Source organism: Galeopterus variegatus, unplaced genomic scaffold, assembly GCF_000696425.1.
Source record: "Galeopterus variegatus unplaced genomic scaffold, G_variegatus-3.0.2 Scaffold649, whole genome shotgun sequence".
NCBI lineage: Eukaryota > Metazoa > Chordata > Mammalia > Dermoptera > Cynocephalidae > Galeopterus > Galeopterus variegatus.
Genome location: NW_007726760.1, coordinates 3482 through 25366, shown reverse-complemented (window position 1 = coordinate 25366; position 21885 = coordinate 3482).

Here is a 21885-nt window from a genome sequence, read left to right as displayed (position 1 = left end):
TGGGCGGGAGGTGGGGAAATTGAGGGGTCTACACAGCAAGCCTGAAAGGAGGCAGAGTAGGCTACAGCTCAGTTCTCCCAACCCATATCGTGTGTGGTCTTTTTATGGACTGGACTTGGCCTTCGGAGAGACTCAAACTCCCCAGAGCCTTTGACTTCCCAGGTAGTTGGGTCTATTCCTCACCTCACTCCACCACAGCCCTCTGAAGGCCAGTGAGAGAAGTCTTGGCCGCAGAGGTGGTGGCAGGGGTGGCGTGCCAATGGAGCAGCCATCACCCCTGAGCCTGCACATCCTCCCAGAGTGTTCCACGCCCAGGCCTCAGAGTAGCTCATCTTTAAAGCTCCTTCCAGATCCTGCTTCCAATGGCTCTCAGCTTGGTCGGGCTCTGAGATAACTTGGTTCCTGCCATCAGTGCTTCCTCAGTTTAAGAATAAAAGGAAGCCATTCTGTGAGCCCCCAAACCTGTCTCCCACCCCCAGAGTCTTCTTTGCCAGCTCCTGCTGTGCAACTATCAAGAGAGGATTTTGGGTAATTGTTGCCATAGAGACCCTGTCTTGAGTTATTGTGCAAATGTGTCTCCTCTTTCTCCTCATTTGGTGTGTGATATGGATGCCTGTAACATGTTGAGGTTGAAGATTTCACTTCTCTGCTTTGCCCTCCAAGTTGGTTTACCTGGAGGTAAACTTCTTGGCAGCCTTCTTCCCATTCCCATCTCCTCTGAGGCCCCCTGGCCAGTCGCTGCCAATGGAAAGAAAGTCCTGGACAGCTGAGGACAAGGAGCTCTCCATGGGATATGGGCAGGGTGGCCCTGAGACTAGGACACTTGGCAGCAACCAACTTCCTAAGCAGCAGCCGGCTCCTGGAGCCATCAGCCCCTTGACGGGGAACTGAGCCAGAGCTCCCATCGCCTTTCTCCCAGAGACAAAGCCTGCCTAAATGTTGAGGAGCCGCTCAGTCAGATCCCCAGCTCTCTCCCACTTCCCTAACCGTACCGTTCACAAGGAACCAGACTGCAGCAGCCTGTGTGAGAGCCTCACCTCTGTTTCCCCTGCGTGCTCATCTCCCACATGCAGATGTCTGGATCATTAGCATTATTTTTATCATGTCTCTCTCCTGTCCAAGATCTGGCCAACTTCCCCATCACTTTTTCTACCAAATACAGATTCAACCTGCATTCAAGAGCTTCTATTAATTCCCTCCTCTCCCACCAGGTGAACCAACCTTGGTGTCCTCTCTGCCTCATCCCCACCCACCTCTGCTCTCCGCTCTGTGTGGTTGAGACTCAGCTCTGGCGGGTGGCCTCACCCACCTCACACCTGCCACCTTTACACGGGCCATTCTTCCTTCTTGCCTGGCTTTCCCTGACTCTTCTGGGAAGCCATCACCTTCTGCGAGACCTTGCATTAGCATCCTTCCTCAACAACTGTTCACTGCGCTCTTGAAAAGGCTTTAGTTTGGGGATGAGGGTGGGGAGATAGCAAGACAGGGCAGAGGTGATATCCTCTCTTGCCGCCACTGGTGGCATCGCAGGCTACTCCCATCCAACTGGAACCATGAGACAGTAAACACACGGCCACCCCCTCAGCGTCTGCTCAGATTTGACAAGCTTCCCAGTAAAGAGATTCATCATTACACAACAATCAAGGAGCAAGAGAAACAAGGAAAGCTAGTAAGGCAGAATCCTGACCTTATGTGGGGAGGGGATTTCTGCTTACATGCTGGACAGATGGGGACAAGATCTGAATTAGAATATTGCAGGAGTTGCTGGATAACAGATTCCGATCCAGGACTAATCTTATGGGCTGTTGACCAGTTTTTCCCTGAAGGTTAAGATGGACCCTCTTGCTAATCGCTCCCTATTACCCTCTTCCTCCCACTCTCCATCTCTCCAGGGTCATACTGCAGACTCCAGATTTTCTTTCTTTCTTTTTTTTTTTTTCTTTTTTAAAGATGACCGGTAAGGGGATCTTAACCCTTGACTTGGTGTTGTCAGCACCACGCTCTCCCAAGTGAGCAAACCAGCCATCCCTATATGGGATCCGAACCCGGGGCCTTGGTGTTAGCAGCACCACACTCTCCCAAGTGAGGCACGGGCCGGCCCCTGACTCCGTATTTTCTTGTCTTGCCAGTGAGGCTCCATGAGGCATGGAGGGATGATTCAAGATTGTCCAGCTCCCAGTCTGATGTGAGGAGAGGCAGCATCTGGATCCCCAATCTAATAGAGGAGTTAGAGCTCCCACCTTCCTAGAGTTCCTAGTCTGATGGTGGAGACACAGCCACTGTTCTGGAAAGCTCTTCAGTCAGTTGGTGGGGGTGGGATGGAGCAGAGTGAAGTTGGGGTGGGAGAGATGAGACGCACACAGCTATGCTCAAATGACACATGAAACCAAGTTCAGCTGGACCAAAGTGTTAATAAAAGTGAATAATTGCAAAGGTAGTTAAAATGACAGAGTTAAGACCTGGTTTGGAAGGCCTCCTGCAGGAGGTGAGTGCTGAAGGAATGGTTTGGTGAAGAGGAGAATGGATTCCTCTGAAGAGACTGTTTCAGAGGTGGGAATTTGTTCCTTAATGTGTCTAGTTCAGACATCAAGTCTTTTCAAGCTCTTATTAGACTCTTGAGATAAGAAAATGGGGGGTTCGACATCATTTGAATTAATATTTATTATGTGCCAGCTTTGCATCTGGCATCTTATTATGTGGGGCAGCTTGGAAGGGGAGAACAGAGACAGGCAAAGACATGGTTTTGGTCTTGTGGACGGTTTCATTCAGGGCTCCTTCACTGCAAGAGACAGAAACCCAATGCAAACTGGCTTAAGCAGGGAAGGGATTTATTGGCTCCCCAAACTGGGAAGTTCTGAGAGTTCAGGCATGACTCAGTCTAGGGGCTTAATTGATATTGTCCTCTCTCTCTCTCTCTCTCTCTCTCTCTCTCTCTCTCTCTCTCCCTCATCTCTATCTATGTAGCCTCTCTACGGGGCTAGGATAAAAGCCTCGAGGTTAAGATGTCTTGATCTCAGTGACAGCATTAGGGCTGAAGGGGCCATACCAGCTGAGTCTTTTCTTTTCGAAACCTTTCCCCAGAAGTCTCTCCCAGCAACTTCTGCCCACATCTTATTGACCAGAACTGCATGTGACATGACCACCCCTAGCTGCAACTCGGTCTGGAGAGGCAAATAGTTTCAACTGGGCTTCTAGCTAGACCGACAAAATTGGAGTTTTGTTAGTGAGAACCAGGGGGAGAATGGATATTGGCCAAGGAACCAGCTGTGCCTATAGGAATACCGAGGAAGATTCTGTTTGGCTCTGTGTGGTCATACGGTCGTCCCTGAAGCAGCCACAGGGCCCACTGCGAGCTCTGACTGCCCAGGCCCGCTTCAGGTGCTTACCCCTGTTGGAGGGGGTAGCCTTAGCTGAATCCCATGGAATAGGTTTCCACGGGAAGAAGAGAATGTCACCAGCAAGAGGAGATAGGGCATGTAGTCCAAAGAGCAGATGCTGGGCAGATAAACAACATACGCCCACTACAAGAATTTTCTAGTATAGAAAACAAAAACAAAAACAACCCCCCCCCAAAAAAAAAATAGCTTCAGAAGAAAAATACAGCTTCCGGAATTGCCCCCCTGCCTGACACAACATATTTGAAGCTATGTTGCAGGAACCAAATATGGCTGCTCAGAGGATACAGAGAAAAACGGTTTGGAAGGGAAGATGTCCTGGTTGGAGTGAGTGTGGAGCTGGGCTGTGAAGGAGGTGCCGTCTAAGGAGGAGGAGCAGGAGGCAGAACCAGAGGGAAAGCAGCACGCGGAGGCCAGGAGCAGAGCTGGCGGGGAGCCGGGGAGGATGGCCCCAAGGGCTTTTCCTCCCTGAGTGTACCTGGGCCCTAGAAAGGGGGAGGCTCTCTTTTCCCTCGGGTCAGTAGCTGGCTTTGGAGCATCCCTCATTAGCTGTACCTTGGCCTGGCAGGTTGGGCAGAGGGGAGTGGGGAAGATCTCCAATGCTAAACTCCAAAGGAGAGGATGGAGTTGGCTCCAACACAGGAGCAGAAGAGCCACCGACAGCAAGTTCCTGGATCCTAATCCAATTAAGAAGCGATGACACGGTTGTTTTCAAGGTGCTATGCTGGTTACCAGGCACCTCCCAGGAGGCTCTATCTGGCAGCTCGACAACTCACTGCCGAACTTGGGATCTGGAGCTGTGAGCTGTTGCAGCAGCTGGGCTAGGAGCCCAGGCTCAGACAGCTGGGGTGGGAATCTTTAAGGACGTAAACAACGGGCAAGGAGCTGGCTGTTGTCATGGAAAGTGACTCTGGGTGGATGAGACATGGTCCAATGGGTAACCTGCGGGAAGAATGTCACCACCACCAGGCTTCACTGTGGGCAGCTAGTAGGCACCTCTGGAACCTGCCATTCCAGTCATGCTCGTGGGCTCTGTCCACCTCTGTCTGCCTCCTCCTAGAGACATCACAGTCTGGCAATGTGAGTGGCAGTTTATGTCAATATCTGAGGGTTCTGGGGGGATGCCCTCAAACCGGAAAATCTTTAGCATAGCTCCTGTCACCCTTAGTTAGCTGTGCCTGGCAGGAATATGATGCAGTGTCAGGCCATGGAACTGTAGCCGGGGCGAGGGCCACAGACTAGGGTTAGTACTGAGTGGCATGGTGAGAATGTCCCTGGACAACAGGGTAAAATGGCAAGAGCGCTGGATTGGGAGTAGATGAACACAGAAGCACAATCGTACACAGTGACCTAAGTGTTATGAGAGAGCGCACATAAGAGAGGGCTGAGAGGGTGCAGGGGCAGGTGTGAGTTGGGGCATAGAGGAGGAGGAGGAATCAGCCAGGTGGCAGCCTGAGGAAAGGAGGGAGGCAAGGGGACTGTCAGTCCAAAGGCACTGAGGCAAGACAGTGCCTGGAGTGAGCTGGGAGCTATAGGCCTAGCATAGCTGGTGTGCAGGAGAGGGAGACACAGCTGGAAAGGGCCCTGATGTGACGTGGTCAGATGGCTGCTGGGTGGAGAATGGAATGGGGAGGACAGGAGCCCATTCAGAGGCTGCTGTGGTCACTCAGATGAGAGACCAAGGGAGGACAGGAGAGGCAGATATGGGAGTTATTTAGGAGGAAGATCGGAACATGGTGAATGGAGGTGCCATGCCTAGAAACAGGGAGAAGAGCTGGTTTTGGAGTTCTGTTGCAGGCACGCTGCACTTGGGGTGTCTGACATCCATCCACGTGGAGGTGTCTTGCCAGCAGATGGACATTTGCACTTGGAACTCAGGAGAGAGTGGCCCGTGGTAGTGATAGAGATTTGGGTGACACGTGCAGGCTCACTGGCTGAGTCCCCACAGTGGAACAGGTGAGGGCCCTCAGGGAGGGTGGAGGGGAGAGAGCAGTGGGCTAAGGGCACAACCCAGGGGGGTATCACCGTTGTTAGGGTGGGCAGAGAGGGAGTGCTGAGGAACGGAGGGGTGGAGCGATGGGGAACACCCATGCTGCTGTGGACAAAGGAACAGAGTGTCTCCAGGAAGACAACAGGCAGTTCACGTGTCCACTCTCGTGACGATTGGGAATGTAGCAACCAGGCGGGCACTGAGGCCTTTTCGGGAGTAGCTTCAGGGGCAGATGCCAGGCCACAGGAAGATGCAGGGGCATCAGCTGAGAGGGGGCAGGCTTGGGAAGAGGATTTTATGGCAGCCCTGATCAACTCTGCCACTGTCACCCCTTTTTATGTCTCTCCCCCAACCAGATGGAGCTTCAAGAGAGCAGACATTGTTTCCTATATCTTTGTGTCTCCAGACAAAAAACAATTCATTCAAAACATTCAGTGCACACCTACAGTGCTCACCATGCACTGCGCTCTGTGCTGAGGACGTGGGGCTGAGCCTCAAACTTCTGGTGGGTGCACTGTAGGTCCTCAGACTGTGCAAATGAAGCTCTGGGCCAGGCTCTGCCACCAACCCACCATGCGACCTCAGGTGAGTTATGTCATCTCTCTAGAAGCTTCCTCACTGGCAGTGAGTGACTTCTGAAGCTCCTCCTGGTGACAAAATGTGATAATTCTGGGACTTCTCTGCTTGATGCTACATTGTTCATTCACCGAGGCCTTGGCAGGGCCAGCAGCCTGGGGTGGGGATGGGGGTTGACACTTCCCAAGACCTCCCCACTCAAGGATCCTCTAGCTCATTGTCCTGGTCACCAACATCCTTGGCCATGGATCTCCATTTAGTGTGGTCTACAAGACTGTGCATGCTCTGTCCTGTGCCAGCTCTCTAGCACCACCTTGCACCATGCCCACTGGCTTTCTGGGCCGTAGTCACGATGGTCTTCTCTCAGATTTTGTTCTCCCCACAAGCCTTTTGGCCTCAGGGCCTTTGCGCATGTTGTTCCCTCTGACTAGACACCCTTCCCTTAATTTCTCACCTAGTTGACTCTTCATTCTTTACTGCTTCTCTCAAATGTGGCTTCTGCAGAGGCATCTCGTATCCCTGGGGAACAGTCACACCCGTCGACATACCTCCAGAGCACCCTGTGCTTCTTCCTAGCTCTTGCACAAGTGTGGTTAACCAAGTAATCAGCTGCTTAATATCTGTCCAATTCTGCCCTTGGGCTCGGGTGAAAGGGGTCCCTGCCATGGCTTCCCTGCTTTGGAAGGCTCCAGTCTAGAGCTGTCTGCAGCTCTCCCCACAGGACAAGGAATATGTGGGGCCCTCTTGGAGGTCACACCCTTCCTTTTAGACCATGCTCCCAATACGTGGGACCCCAGATGGCCCATTCTCTCAAGGGTAAACTGTGTCACCAGTGGGGTGGCCAAGTGGCAGCTGGTGGCAGAGGAGCATGAGCAGTTTGCACCCATGGACTGGGGTGTCCACATGAATCTCTCCTTGGGGCAGGACAGCTCTAAGTGTGGGAAGATAAGGGGACAGGCTGAGGGCCAGTGCTGGTTCTTCTGCCACCACATTCGGGTGTGGAATGCGGAAGAGTCCAAGAAGTCTGCATTAGAACCTGACTTCCAGGTCATTATCAAAGTACATTTGTCAAAGTAGTAGCTTGATCTAGAACTTTTAAATACATAAACAATATGGTATGAGGCCTCCATGTGTACTCTTGCCCTGACCTCGCTGGCTTGAGGGGGGAGGGGCTTGGGTTGGCCTCACTGCCGGAACATAAGCTCCACCAGGGCAGTCAGCATGTGCCACGCCTAACCCAGAGCACAGTGCCTGGCACAGAGGAGCAGGCAAAAAACATTGGCTGTGACAAATGAAGGAGAGAATCCAAGTAAAATGCTTGGCATAGTGCAATTGTCCAGTAAATATCAGCTATTATTGTTTGTTGAATAGATGAATGGGTGGGTGGGGCTGGGGATCCGTCAACAGGGGTGGTTTGTGTATGAGGAGGGAAGGGGTCCACATGTCCCTTTCTGGGGTAATGTCCTCCTCCCCCCACCCTGCAGGCCTCTGCCAGCTCTTCAGGGCAAGTGGGCGCCAGGTAGGAATACTTGATGTGCATGGCACAGGAAGGGGCTGGGGGCTTCTGCCAGTGCTATTTCCCCTCCCCCCAGAAAGAACAGCTGGGGCAGCTTCCCTCCTTACCCTCAGGCACCTCTGCAGGCCCAGACAGAACACACCCAGCTGTTTCTTTGCTTTGCCCGTGGGCCCATGCTGGGGGAGTGGTGGGAGAGCTGAAAGGATTGATTGCCCCGCCTTCCAGCTATGCTCCAGTGTGGGAGCCTTTGCTGGGAAGTCATATCACCTGCAGGATCCTGAACAAGTCACTTTGCCTCTGCAAGCCTGTTTTCTCATCCATAAAATGGGATTGTATGTGGAAATGGTGCCTGTCAAGCAGCAGGTGTAGGGTGCGCATTTAGTGCATATGAAGAACCTTTGCACAGAACACGAATGGCTCAGGGAGGGCAGAGGCAGAACCCCAAATAGGAAAGCAGATGAAACCAGTCCACAGCCAGCCTGGAGAGGGCCCTGCAGGGATGCCATCCCTGAGGCCTGAGAAGGCAGGCTCAGTTGCCCACACTGGAGGCTAGGGTCAGTCCTCTTTCGGCAGCAGGGACACTGTCTATCGCTGCTTCATGACCCGCACAGTGCCCGCACCGGGCCGGGCCCACAGGGCTTCGGTGAAGGCCTAGACCAGGTGAAGGCCTGAAGAAGCCAGAATGCCCCTAACCAAATTCCTCCTCCCAGCACAGGCCCAGCACAGGCCCAGTACAGAAAACACCCCCCCTTGCTCCCATTCTCGCCCATGCACGGTAGGTGGCGCTGTCAGGAAGAACCGATCCTAATTAACCCAGAAACAGGACATGCCAGGGAGAAAAAAAAAATCACATTTTGCGAACGGCCCACCCGGGGTCACCATACTCTCAGAACCGAGGGGTTCAGAAGCCACCCCGGCTAGCGCACGGGTGGGAGGCGGAGAGTCTCAGAAAGAAAGTCCAGTCGCCGCCCAGCTTGTGTGGCCTGACCACGGTCGCCGCCCCCAGTCCCAAGTCCGCAATCAGTGCGGCGGGAAGATTTCTGAGCACTGCTGCAGGATGAGCTCCACCACCTGGTTCTGGAACACAATGGTCATGGACATGCTGGTCTCTTCTGTCTGGGGCCGCAGCAGCGTGGGCCCGAACACTATGGCCACGCTCTGCACCGACATGCGGTTCTGCTCGCCGTGCTCGGTCACCCTGAGGCGGGGGGTGGGGCGGGATCAGGGCCCACAGCTGGAGGGCTCCTGCCAGGACCCTCTTCCCACTCCCGCGCGGCTCGCCCCGCTCACCGGCACAGGTGCTGGAAGAGCAGCCGCAGCGTGTCGTGGTTGGGGGCGGGCAGCGAGCGCACCAGGTCACGCACACAGCGGCTGCGCCGGGCCGGGTCCTGCAGCTCTGAGAAGGGACGGGTCGGAGGGAGGGACAGGGAGTCGGAGCGGGGAGGGACGAGAGGGCGGGTCGAGGGTCGGGAGCCGGGCCACGGGGGTGCCCCAGCAGGCCAGCTCCTGCCCTCCCCCACCTGCCCCCCGCCCCCAGGTGCTCACTGATGGCCGCGATGAACTGGCGGAAGTGCGAGAAGGGGAAGAGGGGCTCGGGCAGCTCTCGAAAGAAGAGCTTCAGGGCGCCCGTGATAACGTGGACGTCCTCCCAGCGCCCATCGTCCAGGTCCAGACGCTCGTCTGCGGCGGGGGCGGAGAGGAGGACGAAGGGGAGGTCAGTACCCCTTCGCGCCTTCAGGCCCAGGGTCGGGGGCAGGGCTGGGGACCGGCCTCACCGTGGTCCACCTTATAGCGCAGCTTTTGGGTGGTGGCCAGGTTTCCACTGATGCGGTACAGCCCGTCGATGTCCCGCCCTGGAGCAGAGGGAGGCGTTGGCCCCGGGTGGGGTGGGGTGGGCAGGGTCTAAATCCCTGCTCTGATTCCTTCCTACTCAGGGCCTCCCGTTCCTACCGCTCGGCCCTGCGTCCCCGGAAGCAGGCCAGCTCCTGCCCTCCCCCATCCGGTCCCCCGCCCCCAGGTGCTCACTGATGGCCCCGGTGAACTGGCGGAAGTGCGAGAAGGGGAAGAGGGGCTCGGGCAGCTCTCGAAAGAAGAGCTTCAGGGCGCCCGTGATAACGTGGACGTCCTCCCAGCGCCCATCGTCCAGGTCCAGACGCTCGTCTGCGGCGGGGGCGGAGAGGAGGACGAAGGGGAGGTCAGTACCCCTTCGCGCCTTCAGGCCCAGGGGCGGGGGCACGGCTGGGGACCGGCCTCACCATGGTCCACCTTATAGCGCAGCTTCTGGATGGTGGCCAGGTTCCCACTGATGCGGTACAGCCCGTCGATGTCCAGCCCTGGAGCAGAGGGAGGCGCTGACCCCGGGTGGGCTGGGGTGGGGAGGGTCTAAATCCCTGCTCTGATTCCTACTCAGGGCCTCCCGTTCCTTCCATATTTTCATTTTTAAAGCATGATGTCTCAAAAGGATTAAACTTGTATAATGTGCTGGATATAGTGATCAGCATAATATATTCTGAGTGAGTGCATAAATAACTATCTTAAAGCAATTATATGTACCCCGAAGTTAAGTGACCATGTAAACAATGCATTCTCTGGTGGAACTTGCGCAGCTTGTGTCGGACCTTGCTCAAGTCACTCTCCAGGCCCCCAGAGTCCGGGGCTGCAGCAGGGGAACGCGGGACTGAGGCAGTCGGTGGCGTCGGGGTTGGCCGGCAGGCCCCAGGTGGCGTGTCACCACCCACCGCGAAAGAGGTCCCCGGATGTTCCCCCCGCGCACACCTGCACTCGGCCGCCCGTCATCCTCTTTCTCTCGCCAGCTTCCCAGGCGCTCACTCGACCCGAAGTCCACGCTGCTGCTCTCGCTCTTAACCTCCCGGGGAAGGTCTGCAGACTAGAATCGCGCAGCCTCACAGAGCAGGGCCTTGGACCAGCAGGGGGTCCTTCTGGGCTGGAGCAAGGGATCCGAAAAGCCCTCCCACCAGGCGTGGCGTGGAGAGCCCCAGCAAAGAGTTCCCTTAACCAGGTTAACCCCCCTCACTTCCACCAGGGAACCTCATAACATTCACCTCTCGGCTGCAGAGCATCAAGGTGCTGTAGACAGACATCCTGTCCCTCCCCCCTTTCTAATCCTCGCCGCCCCTCCTCATCTCCCGGTTCCCGCTTCCATATTTTTCTCAGCTCCTCTACACGCACTGCACTAGGCTAGCACTCCTCAATACGTGGCTCCCGGTTCTGAGCTTGCAATTCCACCTGGGGCCAGAGCACCATCAACAACCGCACTAGCATTGCCTCCCTGGATCTGGATTCCCACCTCTATTAATACAACCAAAAGCTGCACCCATTGTGGGCTTATGAGGAGTTAAGGGTCAAAAAGTCCCAGGTCATTTCCAGGTGAATAGTTGTCACAGAGGGCCTGCCCCATCTCTACTTATATAACTGATATTTTGAAACTAAAATACGGTAGACTCTTGCATTCAATCCTTTTTTCTCTTCTAGGCTGAGCTTGTCATTCTGGCGTGAGACTGGTTCTCAGAATATATACTTTTCCTTCTGCCTCCCTTGAAATGGGAAATTACTCTAGATGTGCCCCACCTGTAGAGTCCTCCTTCAAGGCCAACCCCAGGGGCTGGATTCACATTCTTACGGAAGGCTGTTTCTTCAGCAGCCCATCCTGCCATCCTAGCTATAAGGGGGGACTGCACCTGCAAGGAGGGGCATTTACCCACTGGTGCCATGGAGCTCCCTGTGCCTGACCAGAGGGCCTCACCCATAGTGGGCACAGCTGTCCAGCATAATGGCTGGCCACCCCCTCTCCACGAGCCCTGGAGGCCCCAGGCTCTGCCTACCAGCTCCTGGATGCCCTGGGCAATGGCCTTGTTCCAGGTGCTGATGATGGCCTCTGAGTTGTGCTGGATCAGGTACTCCAAGCCATCCCAGCCCTGCAGGTGGAGGGATACAAGTCACTCGGTCATCCCTGGTTCCCTGGGTCTGCCCTGATGGTCGGCCCGGGTGGGCAGGGTGGTACAGAGATGGAAGTGACCTGTTCCTGCACCCAGGAACTCACAGCATAATGGAGCAAGTGCCTCACCCCAGGCCAAGGTCTCCCACCTCACTTAAAGCAGTGGGTGACAGCATCTTTGTGTTACAGATGAGCAAGCTGAGGCTCAGCGAGTTTCAGCAGCCTGCTCGTGGGCACACAGCTAGTGAGTGGTGGTGTGCAGGTCTGCATGGCTCAGTTGTCTGGTACACTTCCTCCTATCCCATTCTACCTCCCATAAGCCGCAGAGCATGGCCGGCCTCACCTGGAGCCCTGGCCTGCAAAAACCTAAGTGAAAGAAATCTCCTGTTGGAGACCCCTGGTCGCTAAAACTAATAGTTAAGAAAATGGGGAGAGAGAGGATTTGAAAGCAGATCATGGCTGATCCTGGAGAAAGCAAGCAAGCACCTCCCACCCCTGCCCCATACACACACTGAGGACCTAGGAGTGTTGCCCCCCACCTTTTGCAGCAGGAGTCCCTACCCTCTCCTACTGTCTAGCCAACGTATCCTTTTACAGTTCACTTCAAGAAGCGTAAGTTAAACAAAACACCAGAGGGAAACTTTCTGCCACAGACTGATGGCTCAAAGCCCTTTCTGACCTGGATGTCAACTTGGATGGATCCCTCACCAGCCTCTGACTCTGAGGACCAGGCGTTCCAGGTTGAGGGAACATTTGGTTGTGGCAGCTCACACCAACCCTGCCCTTGAGGTCCAGTGAGAGTCGGAGACAGCAGAAACTGTCTCATACAACAGGAAATACTTCTAGAATCAGAGAGGACAGTCCTTTGACTGCCCTCCTTTTCAACATATACTTGAATACAATTAAACTGTTTTTAAAAATGAAAACCTTATCCCCATGCCCTGCAAAGACTAGAGAACCTTCAACAGGCAGACCACACAGCCCCCTCTAATCTAAGCAGACAAGCCCTGCTGTCTAATATCCTAGAGAATGGCTGGTTAAACAGCGCTTCTAAAACAACAGCCATTATTTTTGGCAGCTCTCTCAAAGCATAATCAGTTCAGATTTGGAAGTTTCATACACAAGGCAAAGCTGTATAGTTACACAGCAATATATTTCACAAAACATTTTTCCTGCTGAACACACAGGCAAGCTGAGCTGCCCCACACAAGCTGCCCTTGTGAGACTGACTGTTCCTGAAGTTTTCTGTGGCTCTGGGCTGACTAGGAAGACCTGCTGTGAAAACGTCCTGAGCCCCCCTAACTTGTCCATCCTCGATAACATAGAATTTGTGGCTGTCTCTTGACGAAAATCCTGGAGTTGCCTGCAGGCCACCCCTGAGTGGAGGGAGGATGGCCACCAGCCAGCCAGGAAGCAGGGGGTGCCTTGATTTCCACTCAGGACTGTCAGCCTTCCAAGAGTACCATCTGCCTTCCAGCCCTTGCCAGAAAACATGACTCAGAAAGGCCAACTCTGAAACTTTCATCAAAAGCCCAGTCAGAGGGATGATCTGTATAGGGAACTGTTTGAAGGATGTCCCTTGAGGTCAGGGAAGGAACATGCCTAGCCAATGTGATGTCCCTCCCCAATTTGACACCATGGCAGACATTGCTTATGGATCACAGAATTCTACCCTGCCAAGCCTGGAAAAGGCTCCAAAATTCTTCTCAAAAAGGCCCCAGACCTACTGATCAGAATAATTCATGAGATGAAACTCATTTTCCAACCCTGCTTTGTGGATACCCTGGTTCTAGAACTGAATGAAGCTTGGTGAATCATCAGAAAACTACACGCTCAGGCTCCTTGTAGAAGTGCTTTTTCTGAGCTGAGATACAAGGTTATGCTTTTGGCTTTTATCATAATATGCTACCCAAGGCAGCCCTCAAACTGCCGTGGAGTTCTTTTGCAGGGAACTGGCCTCATCCCCTGAGTCCCCATGTTCGTGGAGCTATATACTAGAAATTTCTCCAAGAGCCAAGGGTTAGAGAAAAGCTTTGATTTCCTCAAAATCTGGGTAGAGTTTATTATTATTATTATTTTCAACATAAGAGCCATGCAACTGATAGCCTTCTCTTTTCACCTTAGCTACCAGGAAAACTGGAGCTAAATTTTTTCCAACCACGTTGGCATCATCGGCCTCCCAATTCCTCTCCACCTTGACCTCATCTCTAACTTGTTTTGCCTGGCCCTAGCTTTTCAGTGGATTTTACCTGTTCACCACTTGTGTTTTTGTCGTGATCTGCCTCAAAACTTTTAGGGACGGAGGTGGGGGTAAGAGTGGTTTAAAAAACTCTATCTAGTATCACCATGTGCCACGTGAGACCCTGCCTCACTATGTAAGGCCCTCACTAGATGTGTTCCCTGGACTTTGGGCTTCCCAGCCTCTGAAACTGTAAGCAATAAATATTGTTTCTTCACACACACACAAAAAAAGGTGCTTATAAACAAGACAACATGTGGACAGTGAAGGGCATGGCACTAGAGGACCTTGCCTGGGTCTTCTCTCTCTTCCTGCCAGAGGAGCCTGACAAGCTTGTCCACTGCCCTGGTTGATTCACTGGGAACCCAGTGTGGTCGGAAAGCTGTGCTCTGGCCAGCCAGAGCAGGCTGCCCAGCCCAGCCAGTCTGAGTAAGCAGCCAGGGACGGGGAGTCTCCTGTCTCTCTAAAGCCAGGGATGAGGGCCACCATTCTAGGCATGACAGAATTTCATCTCCCAGAGACCTCCACTTCTCACCACCCTCTGGTCAAGGACTATTAACTCAGCTCCTTGAGAAGGAACTGCAGAATCCTTGATGCCAGAAACACTGGACAGATTCCTAAGGTAGGGGCAGCTTTGGCCTTGAGCCATGAGAATTCCAGCCCCAACTATTCCTAGGTCCTCCCTCTTGGGGCTTGCCTATAGTCAGAGCCCCAGGCCATCAGTAAGCCCCTTTCCTCCCTCTCTCCATCCCACCACTCACCTCCAGTACATTCTTCTTGCTGGATTTGTCTTTGGGGGCCCAGGTGAGAGAGATCCTGGTCAGCTCCACTATATACTCAGAGGTGGGGAGCTTGAATGGCTGCCTCTGTGGGGAGAGCAAGGTTACAGGGAGCCCACAGCTCAGAGAGGCCTGCTACAGCACCTTGGCTCTGATCCACCAGGCTCCTCCTGGCTCTACGGACAGGATGGGGACTCTGGCATGGCCAGGGAACAGCTCCAGGGGAAAGGGGCCCAAGGGTTCCTGGATCCCAGAGATCCTGGTGCTTCTTAACCCTGGAGCCTCCTGGCTGGCTTGTCCACTGCTGCCTGCCCACCAAAAGAGAAAAGGAAAGGAGCACAGCCCTCGTGCCTGTGAGCAGGTATTCTCAGGCCCTGGCCTCCCTGACCTCCTGGCTAGAGCTGTCCAGCCTCAAGGACTGCTCCCCATCCCCAGGGTGATTGGAACTGTCTGTCCTGGGGTGAATCTGCTGTCATCACTCCGTCTCTGCCAAGGCCCATCTCCTTTGACACTCATGTGCCACTATCTCAGACCAGGCCTTTCCCAAGCCAGGTCAGATAAAGAGCAGATGGGTGGTCCCTGGCCTGGAGACCTGGGCCTCACCAGGCCAACTGTAGCTGAGGTCTTGGAGTCCTTGAAGAATGTCAGGATGCCACCCTCCAGCACTGTCCAGGAGGCATTCCAGTGCTTCTTCCTAGGTGGGGGTGGAGAAGTGGGGGGTGCGCAGGACTTAGATTTGGTCCTGGGCTGAGGCCCAACTCTCACCCCCAGCAGCAGGGCACAGAGCTCAAAAACACCTCTGGGGCACCCAACCTTGAGGGTCTGACCCTTGACTCTAACACCTGGTAGCCCAGGGATCTTAAGCAAGTCACTTTATCTTTCGGTGCCTCGGTTTCCTCACAGAACCTCTCATGAAGTAGCTATGAGGATTAACAAGCCTGGCATATGGGAAGTGCTCAGTGAATTTCGTAACTCAGGCCCACCCTGCCCTGGTCTGGGCGCTGACAGACTCTCACCAGAGCTGTTTTCCTTTGTCCACCATGTTGGTGTGATGGGTCACACCTGCCGTGCCCAAGGTCTTGATCTAAGAGAGAAGGGGAAGAGGGGGTAGTTAATGAGGTGGGCCACAGGGGACAGAGGCTAGTCTGCCCCTCAGCTGGCGGTTCCTCACAGGTTGGCCTGAACCCGTGTTACCAGCCCAGCCACCTGGGGGTGGGGTGAGATGCCTGCCCCCACAGCAGCAGCACAGAATTTCCTCCCAGCTCCCAACCTCGCCTACTTCTGGAGCCTAGTGCTGGGGCCTAAGGGGGAAATAGATATATCCCATCTAGTCCCTGTCCCCCGGACCTCCAGAAACCCTCCATTTCTTCTGTGGTGGTCCTGCCAGGGCCTGCATGCCCCCTCCCTTTCCTTCTTCTCTGGGGGTTGGCCTGGGCTGGGGTGTCATTGTCCAGGCTGGATTTGCGGATGCTTTGAGGGGCAAGGACAGGAACCTGAGGCAGCTCCCACTGAACGGAGGAGTCATCTGGTGATAGAGTTTGGATGTGTTGTCCCCCCAAAACACATGCGGAAATCTGATCCCCAATGTGACAGTGTTGGAAGCTGTTTGAGTCATGGGGGCGGATCCCTCACGAATGGATTAATGTTCTCCCTGGGGGAGGAGGGGTAGTGAGTGAGTTCTCGCTCTATTAGTTCCCTCAAGAGCTTATTGTTTATAGGACCCTGGCACCTCCTCTCTCTCTTGCTTCCTCTCGCCCTGTGATCTGCTTGTACCCGCCGGCTGTCTGCCGCTTTCCGCCATGAGTAGAAGCAGCCTGAGGCCCGCGCCAGACGCAGCTGTCCCAGAATCATAAGGCAAATAAACCTCTGTTCTTTATAAATTACCCAGTCTCAGCGAATGGATTAATGTTCTCCCTGGGGGAGGAGGGGTAGTGAGTGAGTTCTCGATCTATTAGTTCCCTCAAGAGCTGATTGTTTATAGGACCCTGGCACCTCCTCTCTCTCTCTCTCTTGCTTCCTCTCGCCCTGTGATCTGCTTGTACCCGCCGGCTGTCTGCCGCTTTCCACCATGAGTAGAAGCAGCCTGAGGCCCGCGCCAGACACAGCTGTCCCAGAATCATAAGGCAAATAAACCTCTGTTCTTTATAAATTACCCAGTCTCAGGTATTCTGTTATAGCAACACAAATGCACTAATGCGTCTGGGTTGTAGACCAGCCAAGATAGCGTTAGGGACTTTGGAGGCGACTCAGGATCTTGGCTGGCTTGGGGTCTGCATGGGAGCTGCAGTTTAGGGTATAAGGCGAGCCACAGTGAGGAAAGCTGGGGGGAGCTACCCGCGCTGTCCGGGTCCATCAGCTCACGCCCTTATCTGCTCGTGGGTGAAGTGGTTAGTGTGCAGCGTTTGCTTTTCCAGGGCCGATGTGACAAGACCTACCGGGGGGTGTGGTCAAGGGAGCGGAGGGGCCGGGGTCACCCAAAGAGCCCACTGAGGAATAGTCCTCCTCGGGGTAACTGGCCAGCACCTCGGGATAGTCCGTCTCGGGTGTGGGGGCTGCAGAGTGCAGAAGGCGGAGTCAGAGGCTCGGTGCCAGTACTGCCCCCCGGCCCCGCCCCTCACCCTCTCGTCCCTGGGGCGGTGGGGAGCAGGAGGCGGGGTCGGGGTACCTCAGAGATAGCCCCGCCCACCCGGCCCCTCCCCCTCGGGTCCCGGGGCTGGTGGGGCTCAGGCCGGGCTGCATCTCCAGCTCGTCCTCGGGCTTGTCCTCCCAGACGGTCTCGCCCGTCAGCGGGTTGTAGAAGAACACCCTGCGGCTGTCCTCAGCCCAGTGTTGGCTCCACTCGGTCTCGGTCTCGAGGCTCTTGCGGCTGCCCACGAAGCCCGGGAGGTGGCCGGCCTGGTGGCGCCCTCGGCAGCCTCGAAGGGCGACTCCCACGCCCGTGTCCGGGTTGTAGCAGTAGGAGCGCCCGGTGCCTGCATCCGTGTGTGTCTCCCACACCGGGCCGGGGCGGGAGGCCACTGTGGCGCCTGGTGAAGTGGCCCGAGCTCAGGGGGGTCGTCCACCTGTGGCAGGAGGAAGGTAGGCAAAACTTTTAGGGGAGCCCTGGGATAACACAGTCCCGAGTCGGCCACTTGCCACCTGGGCAACCTTCAGCATGACACATGCCCTCTCTGCCTCTGTTTCCCTGGGTTTAAAAGATCTGCTGTGCCCATTCCGGAAATCGTAGTGAAGAGGGAATGAAGAAATATTCTTGAAAGTGCTTTGTAAAGTATTTAGTGCCCCAGATGGGTAGGACAATCACATTATTTATTAATGATAATAAAATATCGACAACCCAGTTCTCACAGCTCTGCACTCACAGGGGCAAGTCAGAGGTTGGGTAGGAACAGAGAAATGGCCTGAAACCCCCCACTTTTCTTGGTCCTTATTCAGGACCCTGCTGTACTCTACAGCCTCTGCTGAAAGCTGCCACCCCAGACAAAGCTCTGGGATTGAAATCAGTGCTGCCTCTGGATTTGGGGCTGGAACTTCCCAGAGTGGGGTTTGCAGGTGTCAGAATCAATTTCAGACAACAGACAGAGAAAGATGCCAGGAAGATGGGCTGGTGAATGGAGGGGCAAAGAAATGGGAGTCTTTGTCCCCCTACAAAGGGAAGCGCGGATGAATGGGAGTTCAGTCCCACAGACTATAAGTCTGGTCATGATTAACACCCTCACAGAACAGCAGCCTTCCTGATTAACACCTCATGGCTCCCTGATGGCTGCTGGGCAATATCTAAGCCCTTGACCAGGCCCAAGAGGCCTCTCACCAAGAGGTTTAACACCTGCCTGTGCTTCCGCCTTATTTCCTGCCATTCCTTGCCTCTTGCCTTGAGAACTTCAAGTTCCAGTAGCACCGATTTGCTAGAGATCCCCACCCTCTCTGCTGTGTCTCCTCTAGGCCTCGGCTCATTTGTAGTCTCCCCAGGCCCATCTCCACCCCTTGCTCACCTGGCTGACTCCTATTCCTGCTTCTGGACTCAGCTCAGGTGCCAGGTTCAAACCTATTCCCAGGTTCCCCGCAGTGTGCCCACCACACCCAGCCCAGTACCGTCAGCCCACCAGAGGGATAGATAACTACATTATCAAACCCCAGGCAGCAGAATAGCATGCAGGGATTAATTCTATTTTCTAAGAATACATAATGCTCCAGGGGGAAAGCAAATTTCAAAATGGTAGGGCTGGCCTGGTGGCGCACTGTAGCAGTGCGCCGCTTGGGAGCGCGGCGATGTTCCCGCCGAGGGTTCGGATCCCACATACAGACCAGCCGCTCACTGGCTGAGCGCGGTGCGGGTGCAACACCGAGGGTTGCGATCCCGTTGCTGGTCCCGGTCCGGTACGGGCACGACACTGAGGGTTGCGATCTGCTGCCGGTCACGAAAAAAGACAAAAAGGAAAAAAAAATTTCAAAATGGTAGACTTTGCATAATTCTAGTTTTGTGTTTCTGGAAACCTTCCAAAATGCTAACAAAGGTCCTCTCTGGGCAGTTTGATTATTGGAGTTATATATTTTTTTGTTTTTTAATTTAAACTTTTCTGGGGCCTCAAAATTTTGTGCACTAAAACATTTTAAAAATGGAAGTTCCTGTGTTAACTGTGACACCTTCACTGAGCTGTAAACTCCTCGACAGGGGAAGCTGTTTCTGCTCAAGGTGGCCCCTCCCTGGGCCTTAGGCAGGTGCCTAAAAAAATAACCATTTGTCCAACAAAGTTCGCCTGCTCTGTCCAGGCACTGTTCTAGGCACTGGGAATGCCGCTGTGAACAAATGGCCACAAATCCCTGCCCTGGCAGGGCTGACCCTGAGTGCACGTGCATGCACATGGGGCATGGGGGCTGGGATGATAAATGAAAAGCGCAGCCTGTCAATGATGATCACTGCTCAGCAGAAAAGCAAAAGTACTGTCAGAGAAGTGAGTGTGCAGTTTTAGACAAGGTGTCTGGTCCCCAGGAATGCAGCAGGCAGTGAGAGCTGGGGACACCGATCCTTCTGTTCTTCATTCCCCCCACCCACAACTCTCCAGGCTCCTGTGTGGCTGAGATGGGACCCTCCACCCCACTTCCCCTTTCTCTCTCCCCACCAAAGCCCTCACACAGCGTCTTGTATTCCAAACACATCAGGCTGCTCACTCGCCCCCAACACAAAAGACGTCTTCCTACCTCCTCAGCTTTGCTCCAGCTATCCCGTCAGCCTGAAATTCCTTCTCTTATTCCCTGCCTACCCAGATCCTGCTCCTCCACTGGCACTCAGCTCACACCCCTCTCTGGACAGAGCTCTAACCTGCTGGCACTCTGCTTGTCGCTCTGTTAGGGCCCAATGGCATTCTGCCTTGGTGGTCAATTAATTGTCCACCCATCTGCCCACCTTCTCTGCCCCAAAAGGCAACAGTTTCTTGAGAGGAAGACCCTCCAGCATTTGCCCCAGCACGTGGGCCAATGCTCTGAAGCATATGGCAGATCTGCCAGAAACACTTATTGCTTATTGGTACCCAAGTCAATCCCATACCAAACTTTGGCAACAAACACACACATCTGACACTATAGGAGAGACTGGCATTAGCTTCGAGCAAGAACTTCCTGAGAATGAGGGTTTCAGCCACAGAAACAGGAGACTCTTTGGGAGGACAGGATAGAGGCAGTGGGTAGAGGAAGGCGGATGAACCAGACATACCTCCTACCCACCCAGCTGGACCCACTGAGGCAGTGGCCTTGCTTTTCCCTGGGGCAGGGGTTGGAAGGACCCGTGGGGGCTTGATAAGCCAGCAAAGGAGCCAGGCTCTTTGAAGTAGGCATATCTACTTGGCAGGCTGTTGGCCATGGCTGAGTCCGCGGGGAGTCCCAGCAGGTAGAGGATACTTTGGAGGAAGAAGTTTTGGTCTCCAGCTTGACAAGGCTGTCACAAGGAAGAGAAGATGCAGAATCACACTGTAGGGGCAGGGCAGTACCCCTTTGAAGGAAGCATTCTGAGGACTGGGGCTGCCCTAGAGGCCTGACTGCTTCAGGAGGCGGGGGGCCCTTGGTGGAATGGAGGAGGCAGAGTCCGCTCCCCATTAGAGATGCCACAGCCCTGTGGAGGGTGCTGAACTGCAGCATCCTGGAGCCCCTTCAAACTCTAGACTCTTTACAGAGCCCCCACAGTGCCAAGATAGGGGTGCTTTCTTCTCCTGGCAGAGCCTCAGCTGGGTTCTGATGGGCTCCTGGGGGCCAGGTGGGGACAGGCCCTCCACATGTTCTGGCCTTCAAGGGTTTACAGCAGGGCCTGTTACCCCTGCCCCCCACTCCTGGAGACCCAGAGAAGACCCAGAACAGGGTCCTAATGATGGCACTAAGGACTCTTGGGTAGTATCCTAGGGACACAGGGGACACCGAGTGGGAAAGAGAAGTAGGCTAACCACCTCAGGACAGAAGACAGAGGCAAGAGGGCCCCGGCTGTACCCACACCCAGCCACCTGGCCCCTCACGACGTCACCACAGTGGCTCTCCCTTGTCTGTAGTTCCCTCCCCTTGTCCACAAGCAGGTGGCAGCACTGCCTCTTGCCCCGAGCTGACCACCTCTCAGCATCTCTCTGCTGCCCCCTCAGACAGGCAGGGCCTCTGAGAAGGAAAGAGGAAAGAAGGGTCAAGCCCCAACCTCTTTGAGACTCCCCACTCCGTACCCCAGCTCTCCCAGCTCCTAGCAGGACTGGAGATGGAGGCTCACTGGGAGCCCCTGCACCCCAGAGGCCTCTCTGCCATCCCAGCAGAGGCTGAGCTTGCCCCCTAATTCCAGCGTCCTCTACCTGTGCTTGCAGGGCCCTGGTCAGTCTGGCAATCCTGTCCACCATCTTGTCCCCTCTGAGCTGCTGGGACGGAGCCCTGGGAAGCTTTTGGGGGTGGGGCCAAGGGGCACAACCCCAGGGCTGGCACAGGGCAACAGGGCAACGAGAAGTTGCCTCTAGATGGTGGCAGGCTGAGCCAGCAGCCTATGTCCTGTTGAGGCTGCGGAGGCGCTGCCTAAGACACACACTGCCTGTGACCTGCCACGGGGGTGGGGTGCAGGGGCCTCAAGCTGGGGAGCTTGGTATGCTTCCAGGGCCACCACTGGCTGCCCCACTCAGTGCTCCAATTACTGGCAAGTTCAGAATCCTAGGCCCAGCCCCAGCCACGGAGAGGCTGCACAGAGGAGCCCCGTGCAGCCGTGGGCAGGCGGGGAGGGGTTGCTGTGCAGAGGGGCAGGCAGGGAGGGGCAGCTGTGCAGATGGGGCAGGCGGGAGGGGTTGCTGTACAGACGGGGCAGGCGGGGAGGGGTTGCTGTGCAGACGGGGCAGGCGGGAGGGGTTGCTGTGCAGACGGGGCAGGCGGGAGGGGTTGCTGTGCAGACGGGGCAGGCAGGGAGGGGTTGCTGTACAGACGGGGCAGG